Source organism: Protopterus annectens, chromosome 7.part1, assembly GCF_019279795.1.
Source record: "Protopterus annectens isolate FY-2018-M chromosome 7.part1, PAN1.0, whole genome shotgun sequence".
In the NCBI taxonomy this organism is placed as follows: Eukaryota; Metazoa; Chordata; order Ceratodontiformes; family Protopteridae; genus Protopterus; species Protopterus annectens.
In genome coordinates this window covers 262,563,053-262,583,565 of record NC_056740.1, presented here as the reverse complement: position 1 = coordinate 262,583,565, position 20,513 = coordinate 262,563,053, and positions in this window count along the sequence as shown.

The window sequence follows — 20,513 nt, the reverse complement described above, 5'->3', positions numbered from 1 at the left end:
AACTGTGTAATGCTGTAGTGTAACATACTAGTTAGGTAGGAGTTTTAATCCCAGACATGGCAACTATGAAACTTTGTATGTGTGAGAGATTAATTATTTTGAGGCCATTCACAGTCACTACACCTCCCATTGCCCTACTTTTTCAAGCCTGCTGATGTCAATCACATTGAAATACCCCTTTGGAAAAAGGCCAGCCCTATAAGCTTCGTGGCACATGTGATAACTGTGTAATGCTATAGTATAACATGCTAGGTAGGTAGGTGTTCTAATCCCAGACATAGCAAATGTAAACCTTTGTGCATGTGTGTGTGGAGATTAATGATTTTGAGGCCATTCACAGTCACTGCACCTCCCATTGCCCTACTTTAGCAAGCCTACTGATGTCAGTCACCTTGAAATACCCATTTAAACAAAAGACAGCCCTGTAAACTCTGTGGCACATATGATAACTGTGTAATGTTAGAGTGTAACATATTAGTTAAGTAGGAGTTCTAATCCCAGACATAGCAACTGTGAAACTTTGTATGTGTAGAGATTAATGATTTTGAGGCTATTCACAGTCATTACACCTCCCATTGCCCTACTTTAGCAACTCTGCTGATGTCAATCCCCTTGAAATACCACTGTGGAAAAGGTTGAGCTCTACAAGCTCTGTGATGCCTGACATAAATGTGCAACAATGTAATAGCCGTAACTGCACAGGTATGAGTTTGAATCTCATCTGTGGCAAGTGTTTGTGTGTGTACATATGTATGTGTGTAACTCAAAGATTTTGGCCCCATTTACACCCAGTACACATCTCAGAGCCTGACTTTAGAAGTCCTGCAGATATCATCCACCTTAGAAGTACCTGTTGCCAGCACTAAACCATGTCAGATCAGTGATGCATGTGGAAAATGCATAACATAATGGTCCGTAAAGATTGTTAGACAGAGGTTTACCACTGGAAAATGTAAATGTGTGTTTAGGGTAAAATTATTTTGGGGATCTCTCACCCACTACATCACCCAATGCCAATATTTACAATGGCTGGTGATGTTCCTCACCTTAGAAGTACCTTGGGACAACATCCATCCTTTAAGCTCCATGCCATGTGTGATAAATGCAGTACACTGTAGTAGCAATATATAGCTAGGTAGGGGTTTAAATCTCAACACTGGCAAGTGTGTGCGTGTGTGTGTGTGTGTGTGTGTGTGTGTGTGTGTGTGTGTGTGTGTGTGTCATCAGTATCCTGTGTGGAGGTTGCTGTGATTGTGTAATAACAAGATGCACTGTGGGGTGGGTTTTGCTAAATTATTATACTGAGGACCTGGTATATGTCACAATGTTCATCTTACAAAAACAACATATGTCAAACACCAGAGAGGCTGGTGTAGACAATCCATAGCCCTACATGTGACATTATGAATTGGTGAACAATATAGGCAACCCTTGTATTACTCAGAGAACACTCTGCACCCATGTCTCATACACAAACACACTTGGCTAGGCAACAACAACTATACTGGTAGTTCCCTGCATATTGCCTCACAGATAGTAACCATGGTGTGATTGCAGTGGATTATATGCCTGTTGACCACAACAGTGCCATTGACATCAGAAAGTACTGTGATGTGTTACATCTCCTGACTGAGTGTGTGTTATCCAGCAAGTAAAAGGACGTGGCACCCTGTTCCATCCCTACAGTAGGCAAATAAATGCTTACAGCGGTCCTTTTGCTATGTTCCCCACTGGACGCCTGCAATAACTGTAGAGTCTGTAAATGTAACCCACAAAGGGAATATCATGCCTATACACATGCCCTGTATGGACAGACACCACTAACTCCAGTGAATACCTGTATCATGCTGTCAATGTAGGTGCAAGCACAACCTCAGTTCCATACCCAGGTCTCCCCAAATGAGGTCAGGAATGTTACATCAGAAGATAACAATCTGTACACACAACATGCCCCCGAGACCTCAAGCACACTTCCACATGTCAAAGAACATGCATGTGGGACATGTGCACAACCCAGACAATGTCCATGTTATGGAATATAGATCACATACATGGAAAGCAGTTCACATCACTGGCCACCCACAATAGAACCCAGATGAGTGGATGGTAAATACAATACCCACCTGTGGGGACCACTCCAGGAACTACACCCACACCCACACTGGAGACCATTGTCATGTGGCCTGATGCCAAGGTATTCCCTTTGCTTAGCCTTGTACAGCCTTCAGGCCCATTCACCTACTACACACCTGTGAAGCAATGAAACATGCATCTCAGTACTGGCAACTTTTGTGTGTGTGTGCGTGTGTGTGTGTGTGTGTGTGTGTGTGTGTGTGTGTGTGTGTGTGTGTGTGTGTGTGTGTGTGTGTGTGTGTGCGTGTGTGCGTGTGTGCGTGTGTGTGTGTGTGTGTGTGTGTGTGTGTGTGTGTGTGTGTGTGTGTGTGTGTGTGTGTGTGTGTGGAGATGAATGATTTTGAAGCCATTCACAATCACTACACCTCATATTGCCCTACTTTATGTCAGTCACCTTGAAATAACCCTTTGGCCACGTATCAGCCATATAAGCTCTGTGGTGCTTGAGAAAACTGCATAACACTGTAATGTCACAAGCTAATTAGACAGGAGTTCTAATCCTGATCCTACCCACTGTGATAATGTGTGTGTTTCCCTAAGAGAGTGTGTGTGTGTGTGTGTGTGTCTTCATTGACACCTGCTTTTGTGGACATTCACACTTACTACACTTCCCTTATCCCTCCTTTAACACTGTTGCTGATTTCACTCACCTTCAAAGATACCTTTGGACAGATCTCCAACATGCAAGCTCAGTGGCATGTGCAATAACTGTTAAACACTCTAATAGCAATACATAGTCAGGTAGGAGTTTGAAACTCAGTAATGGTAAATGTTTGTTTGTGTGTGTGTCATCAGTATCTTGTGTGGGCGTTGGGATGATTGTGTAATGACAGGATCCATTGCGGTGTGGGTTTTGCTACATCATTATATTGAGGACCTATATGTCCCATTGTCCACATACATACATATATGCAAATGTTTCAAGCATGGGCATTAAAGCCCTTCTAGCTTGCCAATATGCCAAAACACTTGTTCACATAATAAATGTCCAGGCTGTTCTTAAAAATATCTAAACTAGTACTTGCTTTAATATAATTTGGTAGTCTGTTCCAAGGATCAGCTACTCTGTCAGAGAACCAATTAGTACACTTCTCATTCCTACAGAATCTTCTACATAGGATATCTGACGATTCTCTAGTACTTTTTGATAACCCCAAACATTCTCAGAGGTAGTTGTCCCTAAATGCCTTATATACCTAAATAAGATCTCCTCTTAAATATCTGTTAAGAGACACTGTACAAGTTCAGATATTTTAGTCTTTCATAATAACTTAGATTTTCACATTCATGGATGCCCTTAGTATATTTCCACTGTACTCTTTCCAGTTTATTCATGCTTGTTTTCCTATAGGGTTTCCATATTGTTATTCCATACTCAAGTTTGGGTCTAATGTAACTAACAAACAATGACTTAATTATGTTTGATTTCCTAGACTTTATAAATCTTTTTATACAACCTATAGTTCTATAACTATCATTATCCAATTGGTTGATATGATTAGAAAAACTCATAGCTGAATCTACGCATATACCCAGGTCCTTAAATGAGTCTACAGTTTCAATCACTGTGTGCTATATTAAATATTCACCTTTCAGTTTGTCTCCCAAATCTCATATGCTTAGTTTTTGATGTATTTATTAACATATTATTCTCCTGTGCCCAAATGGCCAATTTAGTCAAATTATTTTGCAGACATGCCTTATTTGTAACACTTGTAATCAGTTTACCCAATTTCAGGTCATCAGCATATAGACTGTAGAACACCTCAGATGAAAAAGTAAGGTCTGAAAGATACAATCTAAACAAGTAAGGGCCTAGTACAGAGCCCTGTGGGACACCTTGACTATAACCAAGGATTTCACCTGTCCAGTTGGTGTGTGATACTTGCCATGTCCTATTTGTAAGCCATGCAGCTATCCATCTTTTCAACAGTACATCAATACCTATTTGTACTAATTTATTATTACATTATTATATTTATACATTACAATGCCAGCAGTTTTCAAACACTGTAGAGGTTGTTGTAGACAATCCTCAGCCATGTGTAATTACTATGTGAGAGTATGGATTAGTAAACAATATAGGCAACTGTTATAATACCCAGTAACCACTCTCCACCCACGGATCATACACAAACATGCTTGGCTCTTACTCTCTTACTATCTTCCTTTCTTACTTTGTCCCTGTCTGTCTCTTTCTCCCTCTCTGGTGGATGTGGAAAAGTACATCTGTTTTGCATAGGCAGCAACTTGAGTTTTATAAGTAATGCTCATTATCAGCTGATGGCCTGTGCATGAATTGCAGTCCCCCACTTGCTAATTGCATGTGGAACAGCTGCGGTATCATTCCTATAGCCAATTGCATGGAAACACTCCTATAACTAAGTACTTCATGTGGGTGTTGGCCCTTTTCCTTCACTGTGAGCAGGACTTCATGTGGGTGTTTGACAAACAGCATCACAGAGGGTAGTAGAATATACCTCTTACAACATACACTGTGGAGACAGGCCAACAAACAGGAGGGGATGTTCAGACATGAGGACAGAATGTGAGTATTGCTGTTCTACATTTGAAGTAATGTTGGTTTAACAGGGTTTGTGCGGATATGGCTGTTCTACATGATTTAAAGTCTGTCATGACAGTGTTATGTGGTTGAGGAAACTCTCACCTGTAGGGCTATCTGCAGACTGCCCAGAGTTTGGAGTCTTACATGTGTTGTGTTACTCACACATTTCCTATCTTTAGAAATGCAGTAGCATACTCCGATGATTGCAGTCAGTACATGGTGACATCCATGTGAGTTACTGACTTCATATCCCTCAGAAGAGATATGTCACAACAAACCCTGTTACACCAGGAAATTTCTCAATTTATCACAGCAATATGTCAATATTGGCCCTGTGGTTGTGCCTCCGTCCCCCAAGTATGTCACCCTTTGTCCATATGTCATGCAGTAAGAGGTGCATATGTACAGTACATCATTATTTACTGACATCATACCTGATAACAAGCCAGTGAGATATCACTGCTAGACATGTTATGTATAGTAGGCCTTATATTTGAGGACAAAACCTGGACATTCTGTTGTAGTGTGTACAGTAGTGAGGTCTGTGTACTTATGGTGGTTGTTGACAGAGTGTGTATTGTGAATATGTTACTTGGCCTGTGTACAGACTGTGGTAGATGTCATTGTTCTTGGTCCTGTTCTATCTGATGTTGCATGCTGCTCCAGTTTATGGTACCTTATCAGCATACGTTTGTAGAGCCAGACTGACACATGTCCCATACCACAGTCAGGCATCAGACAACACTGTGTATTGGCTCAGTATATGTAGGGTTAGTGGCAGAAATTGGGCTACTGTTGACCGAAGAGAAGAGGCAGAAGGCATGGCCAAAGGCAGGTAAAGGCTAGGACTGTGATCGTGAGGGTCAGAGCTTTGAATGTTGGCAGTATGACTGGTATAGGGAGAGAGCTAGCTGATATGATGGACCGAAGGAAGGTTGGTATATTGGGTGTGCAAAAGACCAGATGGAAGGGAAGCAAGGCTAGGTGTATCGGAGGCGGGTTCAGATTATTTTATCATGGCGTGTATGGGAGGAGAAATGGCGTAGGCATTATCCTGAAGGAACAGTATGCTAAGAGTGTTTTGGAGGTGAAAAGAGTGTTGGATAGAGTGATGATTATGAAGCTGGAAATTGATGGTGTAATGATGAATGTTGTTAGTGCATATGCTCCACAAGTTGGGTGTGCAATGGATGAGAAAGAAAACTTTTGGAGTGAGTTGGATGAAGTGGTGATGACTGTACCCAAGGGTGAGAGACTGGTGATTGGAGCAGATTTCAATGGGCATGTTGGTGAAGGGAACAGAGGGGATGAGGAAGTGATGGGAAGGTATGGTGTTAAGCAAAGGAATGCAGAAGGTCAGATGGTAGTGGTTTTTGCGAAAAGGATGGACATGGCTGTGTTGAATACATATTTTAACAAGAGGGAGGAGCATAGGGTGACATACAAGAGTGGAGGAAGATGCACACATGTTTATTATATCTTATGTAGAAGAGCCAGTCTGAAGGAGATTGGAGACTATAAAGTGGTGGCAGTGGAAAGTGTAGTTAGGCAGCATAGGATGGTGGTTTGTAGGATGACATTGGTGATCAAGAAGAGGAGGATGAGTGTGAGGGCAGCACCAAGGATCAAATGGTGTAAATTGAAAAATGGTAATTGTGAGGTGATGTTCAGGGAAGAGTTAAGACAGGCACTGGGTGGCAGTGAAGAGTTACCAAATAGCTGGGTAACTACAGCAGAGCTAGTAAGAGAGAAGGCTAGAAAGGTGCTTGGTGTGACATCTGGAAAGAGGAAGGAGGACAAGGAGACCTGGTGGTGGAATGAAGAAGTACAGGAGAGTATACAGAGAAAGAGGTTGGCGAAGAAGAAGTGGGATTGTCAGAGAGATGAAGAAAGTAGACAAGAGTATAAGGAGATGAGGTGCATGGCAAAGAGAGAGGTGGTAAAGGCTAAGGATAAGGCATAAGACGAGTTGTATAAAAGGTTGGACACTAAGGAGGGAGAAAAGGACCTGTACCAATTGGCAAGACAGAGGGATTGAGCTAGGAAAGATGTGCAGCAGGTAAAAGTGATAAAGGATAATGAGGGAAACGTGCTCACAAGTGAGGAGAGTGTGTTGAGCAGATGGAAAGAGTACTTTGAGGGGCTAATGAATGAAGAGAATGAGAGGGAGAGTAGGTTGGATGATGTGTGGATAGTGAATCATGAAGTGCAGTGGATTAGCAAGAAGGAAGTAAGGATAGCTATGAAGAGGATAAAGAACGGAAAGGCTATTGATCCAGATGACATACCTGTGGAAGCATGGAGGTGTTTAGGTGAAATGGCAGTGGAGTTTTAACAAGATTGTTTAATGAAATCTTGGAAAGTGAGAGGATGCCTGAGGAATGGAGAAAAGGTGTTTTGGTACCGATTTTTAAGAATAAGGGTGATGTGCAGTGCTGTAATAACTACAGCTGGATTAAATTAATCAGTCACAGCATGAAGTTATGGGAAAGAGTAGTGGAAGCTAGGTTAAGAAGGGAGGTGATGATTAATGACCAGCAGTATGGTTTCATGCCACGAAAGAGCACTACAGATGCAATGTTTGCTTTGAGAGTGTTGATGGAGAAGTACAGAGAATGTCAGAATGAGTTGCATTGTGTCTTTGTGGATTTAGAGAAAGCATATGACAGGGTGCCTAGAGAGGAGTTGTGGTATTGTATGAGGAAGTCGGGAGTGTCAGAGAAGTATGTAAGAGTGGTACAGGATATGTACGAGGGTAGTGTATCAGCGATGAGGTCTGCGGTGGGAGTGACAGATGCATTTAAGGTGGAGGTGGGATTACATCAAGGTTCAGCTCTGAGCTCTTTCTTATTTGTAATGGTGATGGACGGGTTGACAGACGAGATCAGACAGGAGTCCCTGTGGACTATGATGTTTGCAGATGACATTGTGATCTGTCGTGAGAGTAGGGAACAGGTAGAGGAGACCCTCGAGAGGAGGAGATATGCTCTAGAGAGAAGAGGAATGAAGGTCAGCAGGACTAAGACAGAATATATGTGTGTGAATGAGAGGGAGGATAGAGGAATGATGAGGATGCAGGGAGTAGAGGTGGCAAAGGTGGATGAGTTTAAATACTTGGGATCAACAGTTAAGAGTAATGGTGAGTGTGGAAGAGAGGTGAAGAAGAGAGTACAGGCAGAATGGAGTGGGTGGAGAAGAGTGACAGGAGTGATTTGTGAAAGATGAGTACCAGTAAGAGTGAAAGGGAAGGTCTGCAAGAGGGTAGTGAGACCAGCTATGTTATATGGGTTGGAGACAGTGGCATTGACAAAAAGACAGGAGTCAGAGCTTGACATGACAGAGTTGAAGATGTTAAGATTTGCACTGGGTGTGACGAGGATGGACAGGATTAGGAATAAGTATATTAGAGGGTCAGCCCAGGTTGGAAGGTTTGGAGACAAAGCCAGAGAGGCAAGATTACATTGGTTTGGACATGTGCTGAGGAGGGATGCAGAGTATATTGAGAAAAAGATGCTAAGGATGAAGCTGCCAGGTAACAGGAAAAGAGAAAGGCCTAAGATAAGGTTTATGGATGTGGTGAGAGAGGACATGCAGGTTGTTGGTGTGACAGAGCAAGATGCAGAGGACAGGAAGACATGGAAACAGTTGATCTGCTGTGGCGACCCCTGACGGGAGCAGCCGAAAGAAGAAGAAGTGTGTTTGTGGCATATATGAGGATGGTTTTGTTCACACAGTCCATATACTGTACTATTAATTAGGCTTACCATAACGTGACTGTGACTGTGTTGAGATTGGTTGTGGGCATGCACTTTCACACTGATGTCTGTTACTCTGTGCTGTTACATGCTTGTAGTGCCTGCTATATTTGCAAGTACATGTGTATTCTCCCATAGGAAACTTGGGTCAGTGTTGCAGTCTGCCTGTAGATTGCACAGTGCTTTGTGACATGCCTAGCAGCTCAGTCTGATAGCGTAATGTTAAGTCCAGATATTTGTCAGATGTACTGTTGCCTGGCCACCATAACTGTTGTGTATTTCTGACAAAGCAGTGGGATGCTGTAAAGATGTATGCCACTAACTAGTGGGAGGTATGTAGGCTTGGAACCTCTGCTCCTCTGGTTAATATGTGTTAGGATAGACAGGAGTGTGTGAATGCATCAACTGTGTGAGCTTATCTATTCCAGTATTTTTGTGATATCCCCATTTACATGGCTGTAAACATCCCCTTTGTCAGGCTTTGTGATATCCCCATTTACATGGCTGTAAACATCACCTTTGTCAGGCTTGGTCCACATGACTTGCACTAAGGAGTTCTGTGTATACCTCTGGACTGACCAGATTGTGACAAACTGTCCACGTTTATTGGTCATATCTCTGCTGTAATCCACAGGATCATTACTGTGGTTTGTGTGGTACTTCACTAGGATGATCTTATAATGTCTGTCAGTAACTAATGACGTACATGTCAGTATCAGAAGTGACTTCCCACATGTCTGTTAACACAACCCCTGTTACTGTAGCAACATTCTTCATTTATACCTGCAATACCTACATTACACCCCCTTGCACTAAGAGGTTGTGACTATCAGTGTTGATGTATGACTCCACTACATGTTATGGGCGTATACAAGTTACCAAAAAGTGACCAGGAAATGACCAATAAGTAAATATCCATTCAACCAAGATGAGAAACCAAGTCTGTTTATTGAAGATTACAATAAAACATAAGCGCTTTCATCTGCTACAAGGCAAACTTCATCAGATAAATCACACTGGTACAGATACGTTTTATATATACAAAACCCTCCCATCAATCTTTCAATAAAATCAAACAATTAAGTAATTAAGAATTTTTTTAAAAAGTTTTTAAAAAAAATTTTTAAAAAGACACATTGAATCTCAATAAGTTGGGTCCTTTCTAAACTCCTGTATTTAATACATGTTTCCAACCAAGATGAAAATATTATGAATAATATAAGTGAGTAATCCACATAACTAAATTGGACACTCACCCCTAATTCCCAAAGGTACATATCTAACCAAATAGATGTGTAAATCTGTTTTTAATCTGTTTTTAATCTATTTTTAATCTGTTTTTATCTGGTACAGAATCGGGCTGGATGCTTATATGATTTTGATATAATTTTATACATTGTGAGCTTTGCCTACCAGTATCGCCTTTATATTGATATACTCATTGAGACCAGGATAGATATTTGACCTGAGTCTCAATTGCCATTTAATCTCCTTCTGCAACAGCAAATTCTTATTGTCCCCACCTCTTAGGTCGATATTGACGGAATCAATGATACCAAATTTAAAATGTGGAGTATGTTGACAAACCAAAGTGTGCTTGTAGAGGGCACTGGTTTCCTTTTTAGTTCTAATATCGCTTCTATGTTCATATATCCTTTCTTTAAGTGCCCGTTCTGTTTTGCCCACGTAAAAACATGGACAATGGGCACAAATTGCCAAGTAAACAACCATCCTGGTCTGACAATTCCCCTTACAAAATTTCACTGTGCTTCTAAGACCATTGTCCAAAGAAATACTGTCTGCCAAATGGATGCAAGTGCACTGGGTACATCTACCACACGGATGGGTACCCCTGTCATGCCTGGAGGATATATCCCTTCTTTCTAGGGTTCTCTTAAAGTTGATACCCACCTTATGTATAAAGGCAGATTTACTTCCTACCACCTCCATTATATCAGAATTGGTCTTAAGAATAGACCAATTGTCCTGCAAAATCTTTTTGAAAAAAAGAAGAAAAGTTGTTGTGTACAATGGAACATGCTCCCATAAAATCCTTACATTCCTGTGCATTCGGGGCCTGGCAGGACAACTGGTGGCCAAGTAATGGTTTGTAACGGGTACCCCATCCTTGGTACACTTCACCCAGGATTTCACCTAACATTTCTTTTGGATAACCTCTCTCGAGGAACATTTCACCCAAAAGGTTGAATTCCTGTAGGAGATCATCAAAATCCGATGTCATCCTTGCCACCCTGACAGCTTGCCTCTTGACAATACTTCTTTTTTGAAAATATGGGTGTTGGCTGTCAAAATGGAGGTAACTTTTACACCAAGTAGATTTTCTATGTATCCTGGATTTGAAACCTCCGATGGTCTTAATAAGGGTGATGTCCAGATAACTAATACTGGTGCTGTGTACTTGATATGTGAAGGACAAGAAAGATGTAGGACCATTAATGTAAACTATAAAATCTTCAAGCTGTTTTGGAGTCCCTTCCCAGATCACAAAAATGTCATCCAAAAATCTGAAATAAGCTTTAATATTACTAAAGAATTCGCTCTGAAAAACAAATCTGGTTTCCCATTCCAATAAAACAAGGTTGGCGTAAATGGGGGCGCAAGCTGCCCCCATAGCATCACCACTCACCTGTTTATAAAACTCACCCTCAAAGATGATAAAATTGTTGTCCAACACCACCTCCATTAATTCCAAGATCAAAAGTTTCGTGTCCAAAGGTAATTCAGAATACTTATGGATACTTTCCTCAAAATTCTCAAAACCCTCCTTCCTGGGAATACAAGAAAAAAAATCTTTTACGTCAATTGTTATAAATAAACTGTCCTTGGACCATAGGTTGTTGTTAATCTTTCCTAAAAAATCCCAGGAGTCCTTAATAAGATGTTCCTGGTGATTGACTATCTTGTTGATGTTCTGATCTATAAAAACAGCTAGTGGATGTGTCTTCGATCCCGTGGCTGAAACAATAGGTCTAAATGGAGGGTTGAGAATGGTTTTATGAATTTTGGGTATACCAAAAAACCACGGAATAATGGGGTGGGTTTGTTTAAGAAAATGGTAAGTTACTAAATCAATACGTTTTTCTAAAGCGTATTCTTCCAGAAGCAAATCAATCCTGTGAGAAGAAATCTGAACCAGAATTTTGGTTAAAACATCTTTGTAATCTTTCTGGTTGAAGATAACCAACCCCCCTCCCTTGTCTGGTTCCATAAATCGTAAATTGTTATCTCTTTTTAAATTTTCCAACAGTGTCACTTCTTCTTGTTTCAAATTGTAATGGTACTTAAAACCCCTTTCATTGTTACTGTATTTATCATATATCTCTCTGGTGACTATATTTTCAAAGGTACTCGGAACAGGGTGAAGGGGTGGATTAAAAACACTCCTTCTAGTAGTTCCATAAGTATTCCTGTCTTCAGATTTTTTTACTGGAGACTTCTTTGTTATAAATTAATCTTAAATTTAATTTCCTAAGATATAATTTAAGATCAATCAATATTTGGGCTAAATCACCTTTGGAGGATTTAACAAATTTGAATCCTTTAGAAAAAAACAGGAAATGCCTTTTATCCAAACCCAAATCCATATAATTATAGATTTTATACCCCTGGTATTCAGAAACTATACCATCAGGGTGTATAATGATAGAATCTATCTGCCCCTTCTCCCTCTGTCTTTCCAACCATAATGTTTCCCATGGAAATTGGGATGGGGGTCCAACATTGGAGCGTGCTGGGCTTTGCTGGCTAAACGCTCTGACCTCCATGGACCTAAAAAAACTTCATTCGATTCCTGAAAGGAATCTAATTCATCAAGTTCCCCTTGATGGTAACCAGTTGTTTCCCTATATTGGTTCCTGTCAGGTGTTAAGGTTCTCTCTGGCTTAGATGGCAACCTATAATGTTGCAATGGAAAACCTGCCTTTCTGGATTGTCCCTCCCTGGTATCTTTATCAGAAACATGGTTTGTAGTGTAAAGAGGCTTAGGATAACTCTTTCCTGCAAAATACTGTTCTTGATCCCTGAAAAACTTCTTCTGTTTTCTTTCAAACACTTTTTCAACCCTGATATCAATTCTCCTAAGAATCTTATCATATAATTCTTGGTACTAATCAAATAAAAAATCTTTAACAATATCTTGATGTACACTGTTCAGCTCTGTCAATAAACTGTTGATCTGTACATCATTATACTTAATCAGTTTCAATACCAAGGAAAACCCACATTCATCAAAAAAGCTTTGAAACTCCTTCATTACATTTACTGTATAAGTGATTCCAAAGGGGTACTTAAAAAACCGTAACCCTTGTGGAACAATCTTGTTGTTAAGACACAAATGTAAATAATTATTTTCAATTTGTAAACATTTATATTTGTACAATGATTTTTCAAAACCATATATCATGTCCCTTAGAGTAAGAGCTTGATTTTCATGTGTATGAGTATTTTTCCTAGGAAAATGTTCATTGACGTGTTCATGGGAATCAAGAAAAACATATCTCTTTTCTAGAATATCCGAAAAACAAGCCTGGCGATCAACGCCTGCCCCCAAATTTGTCCGTGATACTGCTGGAACTGAATCCTGATTCTGCTGATTTAATGAATGGGTAGGAACAGTACCTGTTTGAATCGTAACCCAGTTGAAGCCAAGGTTATTGCCTGTTTCCGAAGAATTGACCGATTCCTTGCCGTCCTGTTGCAATGGAGCGCCTGGATTCGTGTGTCTCCTCCTAGGCTGGTCCCCGCCTGTTGGATTCCTCCCCTCGCCAGGTTCGCCGTAAAAGGAACATGGTGATGACATCACAGGCAACGTCTGACCCACAGAGGTTTTCCTGCGACCGGCAATTGCTCCCTCGGACGGTTCTTTTTGAGTAAATAGTTCAATTAATTTAGTTAAATCCCCACGAAGGGATGAAAGTTCCTCTCTTAGCCGAAAAACTTCATTTTGAGTTTGAAGTAGGGTAACACTAGAATCCAAAACCGTAAAAGGAACATGGTGATGACATCACAGGCAACGTCTGACCCACAGAGGTTTTCCTGCGACCGGCAATTGCTCCCTCGGACGGTTCTTTTTGAGTAAATAGTTCAATTAATTTAGTTAAATCCCCACGAAGGGATGAAAGTTCCTCTCTTAGCCGAAAAACTTCATTTTGAGTTTGAAGTAGGGTAACACTAGAATCCAAAACGTTGTCTACCCCAAGGATAGTAGAATCATTAAGCGAGTGATCCATCGAAAATACCAGTGCCAAAAACCACTTTAAAAACACAGTAAATTCAAATCCAAACCTGGTATTTCTCCCGAGGCGAAACAGACCTGAACCAAAGTAGACAAGTTAACAAAACGTGACTAGGAAATGACCAATAAGTAAATATCCATTCCACCAAGATGAGAAACCAAGTCTGTTTATTGAAGATCACAATAAAACATAAGCGTTTTCGTCTGCTACAAGGCAAACTTCATCAGATAAATCACACTGGTACAGATACTTTTTATATATACAAAACCCTCCCATCACTCTTTCAATAAAATCAAACAATTAAGTAATTAAGAATTTTTTTAAAAAAGTTTTTAAAAAATTTTTTTAGAAAGACACATTGAATCTCAATAAGTTGGGTCCTTTCTAAACTCCTGTATTTAATACATGTTTCCAACCAAGATGAAAATATTATGAATAATATAAGTGAGTAATCCACATAACTAAATTGGACACTCACCCCTAATTCCCAAAGGTACATATCTAACCAAATAGATGTGTAAATCTGTTTTTAATCTGTTTTTAATCTATTTTTAATCTGTTTTTATCTGGTATAGAATCGGGCTGGATGCTTATATGATTTTGATATAATTTTATACATTGTGAGCTTTGCCTACCAGTATTGCCTTTATATTGATATACTCATTGAGACCAGGATAGATATTTGACCTGAGTCTCAATTGCCATTTAATCTCCTTCTGCAACAGCAAATTCTTATTGTCCCCACCCCTTAGGTCGATATTGACGGAATCAATGATACCAAATTTAAAATGTGGAGTATGTTGACAAACCAAAGTATGCTTGTAGAGGGCACTGGTTTCCTTTTTAGTTCTAATATCACTTCTATGTTCATATATCCTTTCTTTGAGTGCCCGTTCTGTTTTGCCCACGTAAAAACATGGACAATGGGCACAAATTGCCAAGTAAACAACCATCCTGGTCTGACAATTCCCCTTACAAAATTTCACTGTGCTTCTAAGACCATTGTCCAAAGAAATACTGTCTGCCAAATGGATACAAGTGCACTGGGTACATCTACCACACAGATGGGTACCCCTGTCATGCCTGGAGGATATATCTCTTCTTTCTAGGGTTCTCTTAAAGTTGATACCCACCTTATGTATAAAGGTAGGTTTACTTCCTACCACTTCCATTATATCGGAATTGGTCTTAAGAATAGACCAATTGTCCTGCAAAATCTTTTTGAAAAAAGAAGAAGAGTTGTTGTGTTCAGTGGAACATGCTCCCATAAAATCCTTACATTCCTGTGCATTTGGGGCCTGGCAGGACAACTGGTGGCCAAGTAATGGTTTATAATGGGTACCCCATCCTTGGTACACTTCACCCAGGATTTCACCTAACATTTCTTTTGGATAACCTCTCTCGAGGAACATTTCACCCAAAAGGTTGAATTCCTGTAGGAGATCATCAAAATCCGATGTCATCCTTGCCACCCTGACAGCTTGCCCCTTGACAATACTTCTTTTTTGAAAATATGGGTGTTGGCTGTCAAAATGGAGGTAACTGTTACACCAAGTAGATTTTCTATGTATCCTGGATTTGAAACCTCTGATGGTCTTAATAAGGGTGATGTCCAGATAACTAATACTGGTGCTGTGTACTTGGTATGTGAAGGACAAGAAAGATGTAGAACCATTAATGTAAACTATAAAATCTTCAAGCTGTTTTGGAGTCCCTTCCCAGATCACAAAAATGTCATCCAAAAATCTGAAATAAGCTTTAATATTACTAAAGAATTCGCTCTGAAAAACAAATCTGGTTCCCATTCCAATAAAACAAGGTTGGCGTAAATGGGGGCGCAGGCCACCCCCATAGCAACACCACTCACCTGTTTATAAAACTCACCCTCAAAGATGATAAAATTGTTGTCCAACACCACCACCACCTTATAGTTTACATTAATGGTTCTACATCTTTCTTGTCCTTCACATACCAAGTACACAGCACCAGTATTAGTTATCTGGACATCACCCTTATTAAGACCATCGGAGGTTTCAAATCCAGGATACATAGAAAATCTACTTGGTGTAACAGTTACCTCCATTTTGACAGCCAACACCCATATTTTCAAAAAAGAAGTATTGTCAAGAGGCAAGCTGTCAGGGTGGCAAGGATGACATCGGATTTTGATGATCTCCTACAGGAATTCAACCTTTTGGGTGAAATGTTCCTCGAGAGAGGTTATCCAAAAGAAATGTTAGGTGAAATCCTGGGTGAAGTGTACCAAGGATGGGGTACCCGTTATAAACCATTACTTGGCCACCAGTTGTCCTGCCAGGCCCCAAATGCACAGGAATGTAAGGATTTTATGGGAGCATGTTCCATTGAACACAACAACTTTTCTTCTTTTTTCAAAAAGATTTTGCAGGACAATTGGTGTATTCTTAAGACCAATTCCGATATAATGGAGGTGGTAGGAAGTAAACCTACCTTTATACATAAGGTGGGTATCAACTTTAAGAGAACCCTAGAAAGAAGGGATATATCCTCCAGGCATGACAGGGGTACCCATCCGTGTGGTAGATGTACCCAGTGCACTTGTATCCATTTGGCAGACAGTATTTCTTTGGACAATGGTCTTAGAAGCACAGTGAAATTTTGTAAGGGGAATTGTCAGACCAGGATGGTTGTTTACTTGGCAATTTGTGCCCATTGTCCATGTTTTTACGTGGGCAAAACAGAACGGGCACTTAAAGAAAGGATATATGAAAATAGAAGCGATATTAGAACTAAAAAGGAAACCAGTGCCCTCTACAAGCATACTTTGGTTTGTCAACATACTCCACATTTTAAATTTGGTATCATTGATTCCGTCAATATCGACCTAAGGGGTGGGGACAATAAGAATTTGCTGTTGCAGAAGGAGATTAAATGGCAATTGAGACTCAGGTCAAATATCTATCCTGGTCTCAATGAGTATATCAATATAAAGGCGATACTGGTAGGCAAAGCTCACAATGTATAAAATTATATCAAAATCATATAAGCATCCAGCCCGATTCTATACCAGATAAAAACAGATTAAAAATAGATTAAAAACAGATTAAAAACAGATTTACACATCTGTTTGGTTAGATATGTACCTTTGGGAATTAGGGGTGAGTGTCCAATTTAGTTATGTGGATTACTCACTTATATTATTCATAATATTTTCATCTTGGTTGGAAACATGTATTAAATACAGGAGTTTAGAAAGGACCCAACTTATTGAGATTCAATGTGTCTTTTTAAAAAATTTTTTTAAAAACTTTTTAAAAAAATTCTTAATTACTTAATTGTTTGATTTTATTGAAAGATTGATGGGAGGGTTTTGTATATATAAAACGTATCTGTACCAGTGTGATTTATCTGATGAAGTTTGCCTTGTAGCAGACAAAAGCGCTTATGTTTTATTGTGATCTTCAATAAACAGACTTGGTTTCTCATCTTGGTGGAACGGATATTTACTTATTGGTCATTTCCTGGTCACTTTTTGTTAACTTGTCTACTTTGGTTCAGGTCTGTTTCGCCTCGGGAGAAATACCATGTTTGGATTTGAATTTACTGTGTTTTTAAAGTGGTTTTTGGCACTGGTATTTTCGATTGATCACTCGCTTAATGATTCTACTATCCTTGGGGTAGACAACATTTTGGATTCTAGTGTTACCCTACTTCAAACTCAAAATGAAGTTTTTCGGCTAAGAGAGGAACTTTCATCCCTTCGTGGGGATTTAACTAAATTAATTGAACTATTTACTCAAAAAGAACTGTCCGAGGGAGCAATTGCCGGTCGCAGGAAAACCTCTGTGGGTCCGACGTTGCCTGTGACGTCATCACCATGTTCCTTTTATGGCAAACCTGGCGAGGGGAGGAATCCAACAGGCGGGGACCAGCCTAGGAGGAGACACGCGAATCCAGGTGCTCCATTGCAACAGGACGGCAAGGAATCGGTCAATTCTTCGGAAACAGGCAATAACCTTGGCTTCAACCGGGTTACGATTCAAACAGGTACTGTTCCTACCCATTCATTAAATCAGCAGAATCAGGATTCAGTTCCAGCAGTATCACGGACAAATTTGGGTCCAGGCATTGATCACCAGGCTTGTTTTTTGGATATTCTAGAAAAGAGATATGTTTTTCTTGATTCCCATGAACACGTCAATGAACATTTTCCTAGGAAAAATACTCATACACATGAAAATTAAGTTCTTACTCTAAGGGACATGATATATGGTTTTGAAAAATCATTGTACAAATATAAATGTTTACAAATTGAAAATAATTATTTACATTTGTGTCTTAACAACAAGATTGTTCCACAAGGGTTACGGTTTTTTAAGTACCCCTTTGGAATCACTTATACAGTAAATGTAATGAAGGAGTTTCAAAGCTTTTTTGATGAATGTGGGTTTTCCTTGGTATTGAAACTGATTAAGTATAATGATGTACAGATCAACAGTTTATTGACAGAGTTGAACAGTGTACATCAAGATATTGTTAAAGATTTGTTATTTGATCAGTACCAAGAATTATATGATAAGATTCTTAGGAGAATTGATATCAGGGTTAAAAAAGTGTTTGAAAGAAAACAGAAGAAGTTTTTCAGGGATCAAGAACAGTATTTTGCAGGAAAGAGTTATCCTAAGCCTCTTTACACTACAAACCATGTTTCTGATAAAGATACCAGGGACAGACAATCCAGAAAGGCAGGTTTTCCATTGCAACATTATAGGTTGCCATCTAAGCCAGAGAGAACCTTAACACCTGACAGGAACCAATATAGGGAACCAACTGGTTACCATCAAGGGGCACTTGATGAATTAGATTCCTTTCAGGAATCGAATGAAGCTTTTTAGGTCCATGGAGGTCGGAGTGTTTAGCCAGCAAAGCCCAGCACGCTCCAATGTTGGACCCCCATCCCAATTTCCATGGGAAACATTATGGTTGGAAAGGCAGAGGGAGAAGGGGCAGATAGATTCTATCATTATACACCCTGATGGTATAGTTTCTGAATACCAGGGGTATAAAATCTATAATTATACGGATTTGGGTTTGGATAAAAGGCATTTCCTGTTTTTTTCTAAAGGATTCAAATTTGTTAAATCCTCCAAAGGTGATTTAGCCCAAATATTGATTGACCTTAAATTATATCTTAGGAAATTAAATTTAAGATTAATTTATAACAAATAAGTCTCCAGTAAGAAATCTGAAGACAGGAATACTTATGGAACTACTAGAAGGAGTGTTTTTAATCCACCCCTTCACCCTGTTCTGAGTACCTTTGAAAATATAGTCACCAGAGAGATATATGATAAATACGGTAACAATGAAAGGGGTTTTAAGTGCCATTACAATTTGAAACAAGAAGAAGCGACACTGTTGGAAAATTTAAAAAGAGATAACAATTTACGATTTATGGAACCAGACAAGGGAGGGGGGTTGGTTATCTTCAACCAGAAAGATTACAAAGATGTTTAAACCAAAATTCTGGTTCAGGAGAATGCCTACATCAGTGCATCCTATAATGAGATTCAGATTTCTTATCACAGGATTGATTTGCTTCTGGAAGAATACGCTTTTGAAAAACGTATTGATTTAGTAACTTACCATTTTCTTAAACAAACCCACCCCATTATTCCGTGGTTTTTTGGTATACCCAAAATTCATAAAACCATTCTCAACCCTCCATTTAGACCTATTGTTTCAGCCACGGGATCGAAGACACATCCAGTAGCTGTTTTTATAGATCAGAACATCAACAAGATAGTCAATCACCAGGAACATCTTATTAAGGACTCCTGGGATTTTTTAGGAAAGATTAACAACAACCTATGGTCCAAGGACAGTTTATTTATAACAATTGACGTAAAAGATTTATTTTCTTGTATTCCCAGGAAGGAGGGTTTTGAGAGTTTTGAGGAAAGTATCCATAAGTATTCTGAATTACCTTTGGACAAGAAACTTTTGATCTTGGAATTAATGGAGATGGTGTTGGCCAACAATTTTATCATCTTTGAGGGTGAGTTTTATAAACAGGTGAGTGGTGTTGCTATGGGGGCGGCTTGCGCCCCCATTTACGCCAACCTTGTTTTATTGGAATGGGAAACCAGTTTTGTTTTTCAGAGCGAATTCTTTAGTAATATTAAAGCTTATTTCAGATTTTTGGATGACATTTTTGTGATCTGGGAAGGGACTCCAAAACAGCTTGAAGATTTTATAGTTTACATTAATGGTTCTACATCTTTCTTGTCCTTCACATACCAAGTACACAGCACCAGTATTAGTTATCTGGACATCACCCTTATTAAGACCATCGGAGGTTTCAAATCCAGGATACATAGAAAATCTACTTGGTGTAACAGTTACCTCCATTTTGACAGCCAACACCCATATTTTCAAAAAAGAAGTATTGTCAAGAGGCAAGCTGTCAGGGTGGCAAGGATGACATCGGATTTTGATGATCTCCTACAGGAATTCAACCTTTTGGGTGAAATGTTCCTCGAGAGAGGTTATCCAAAAGAAATGTTAGGTGAAATCCTGGGTGAAGTGTACCAAGGATGGGGTACCCGTTACAAACCATTACTTGGCCACCAGTTGTCCTGCCAGGCCCCGAATGCACAGGAATGTAAGGATTTTATGGGAGCATGTTCCATTGAACACAACTTTTCTTCTTTTTTCAAAAAGATTTTGCAGGACAATTGGTGTATTCTTAAGACCAATTCCGATATAATGGAGGTGGTAGGAAGTAAACCTATGTTTATACATAAGGTGGGTATCAACTTTAAG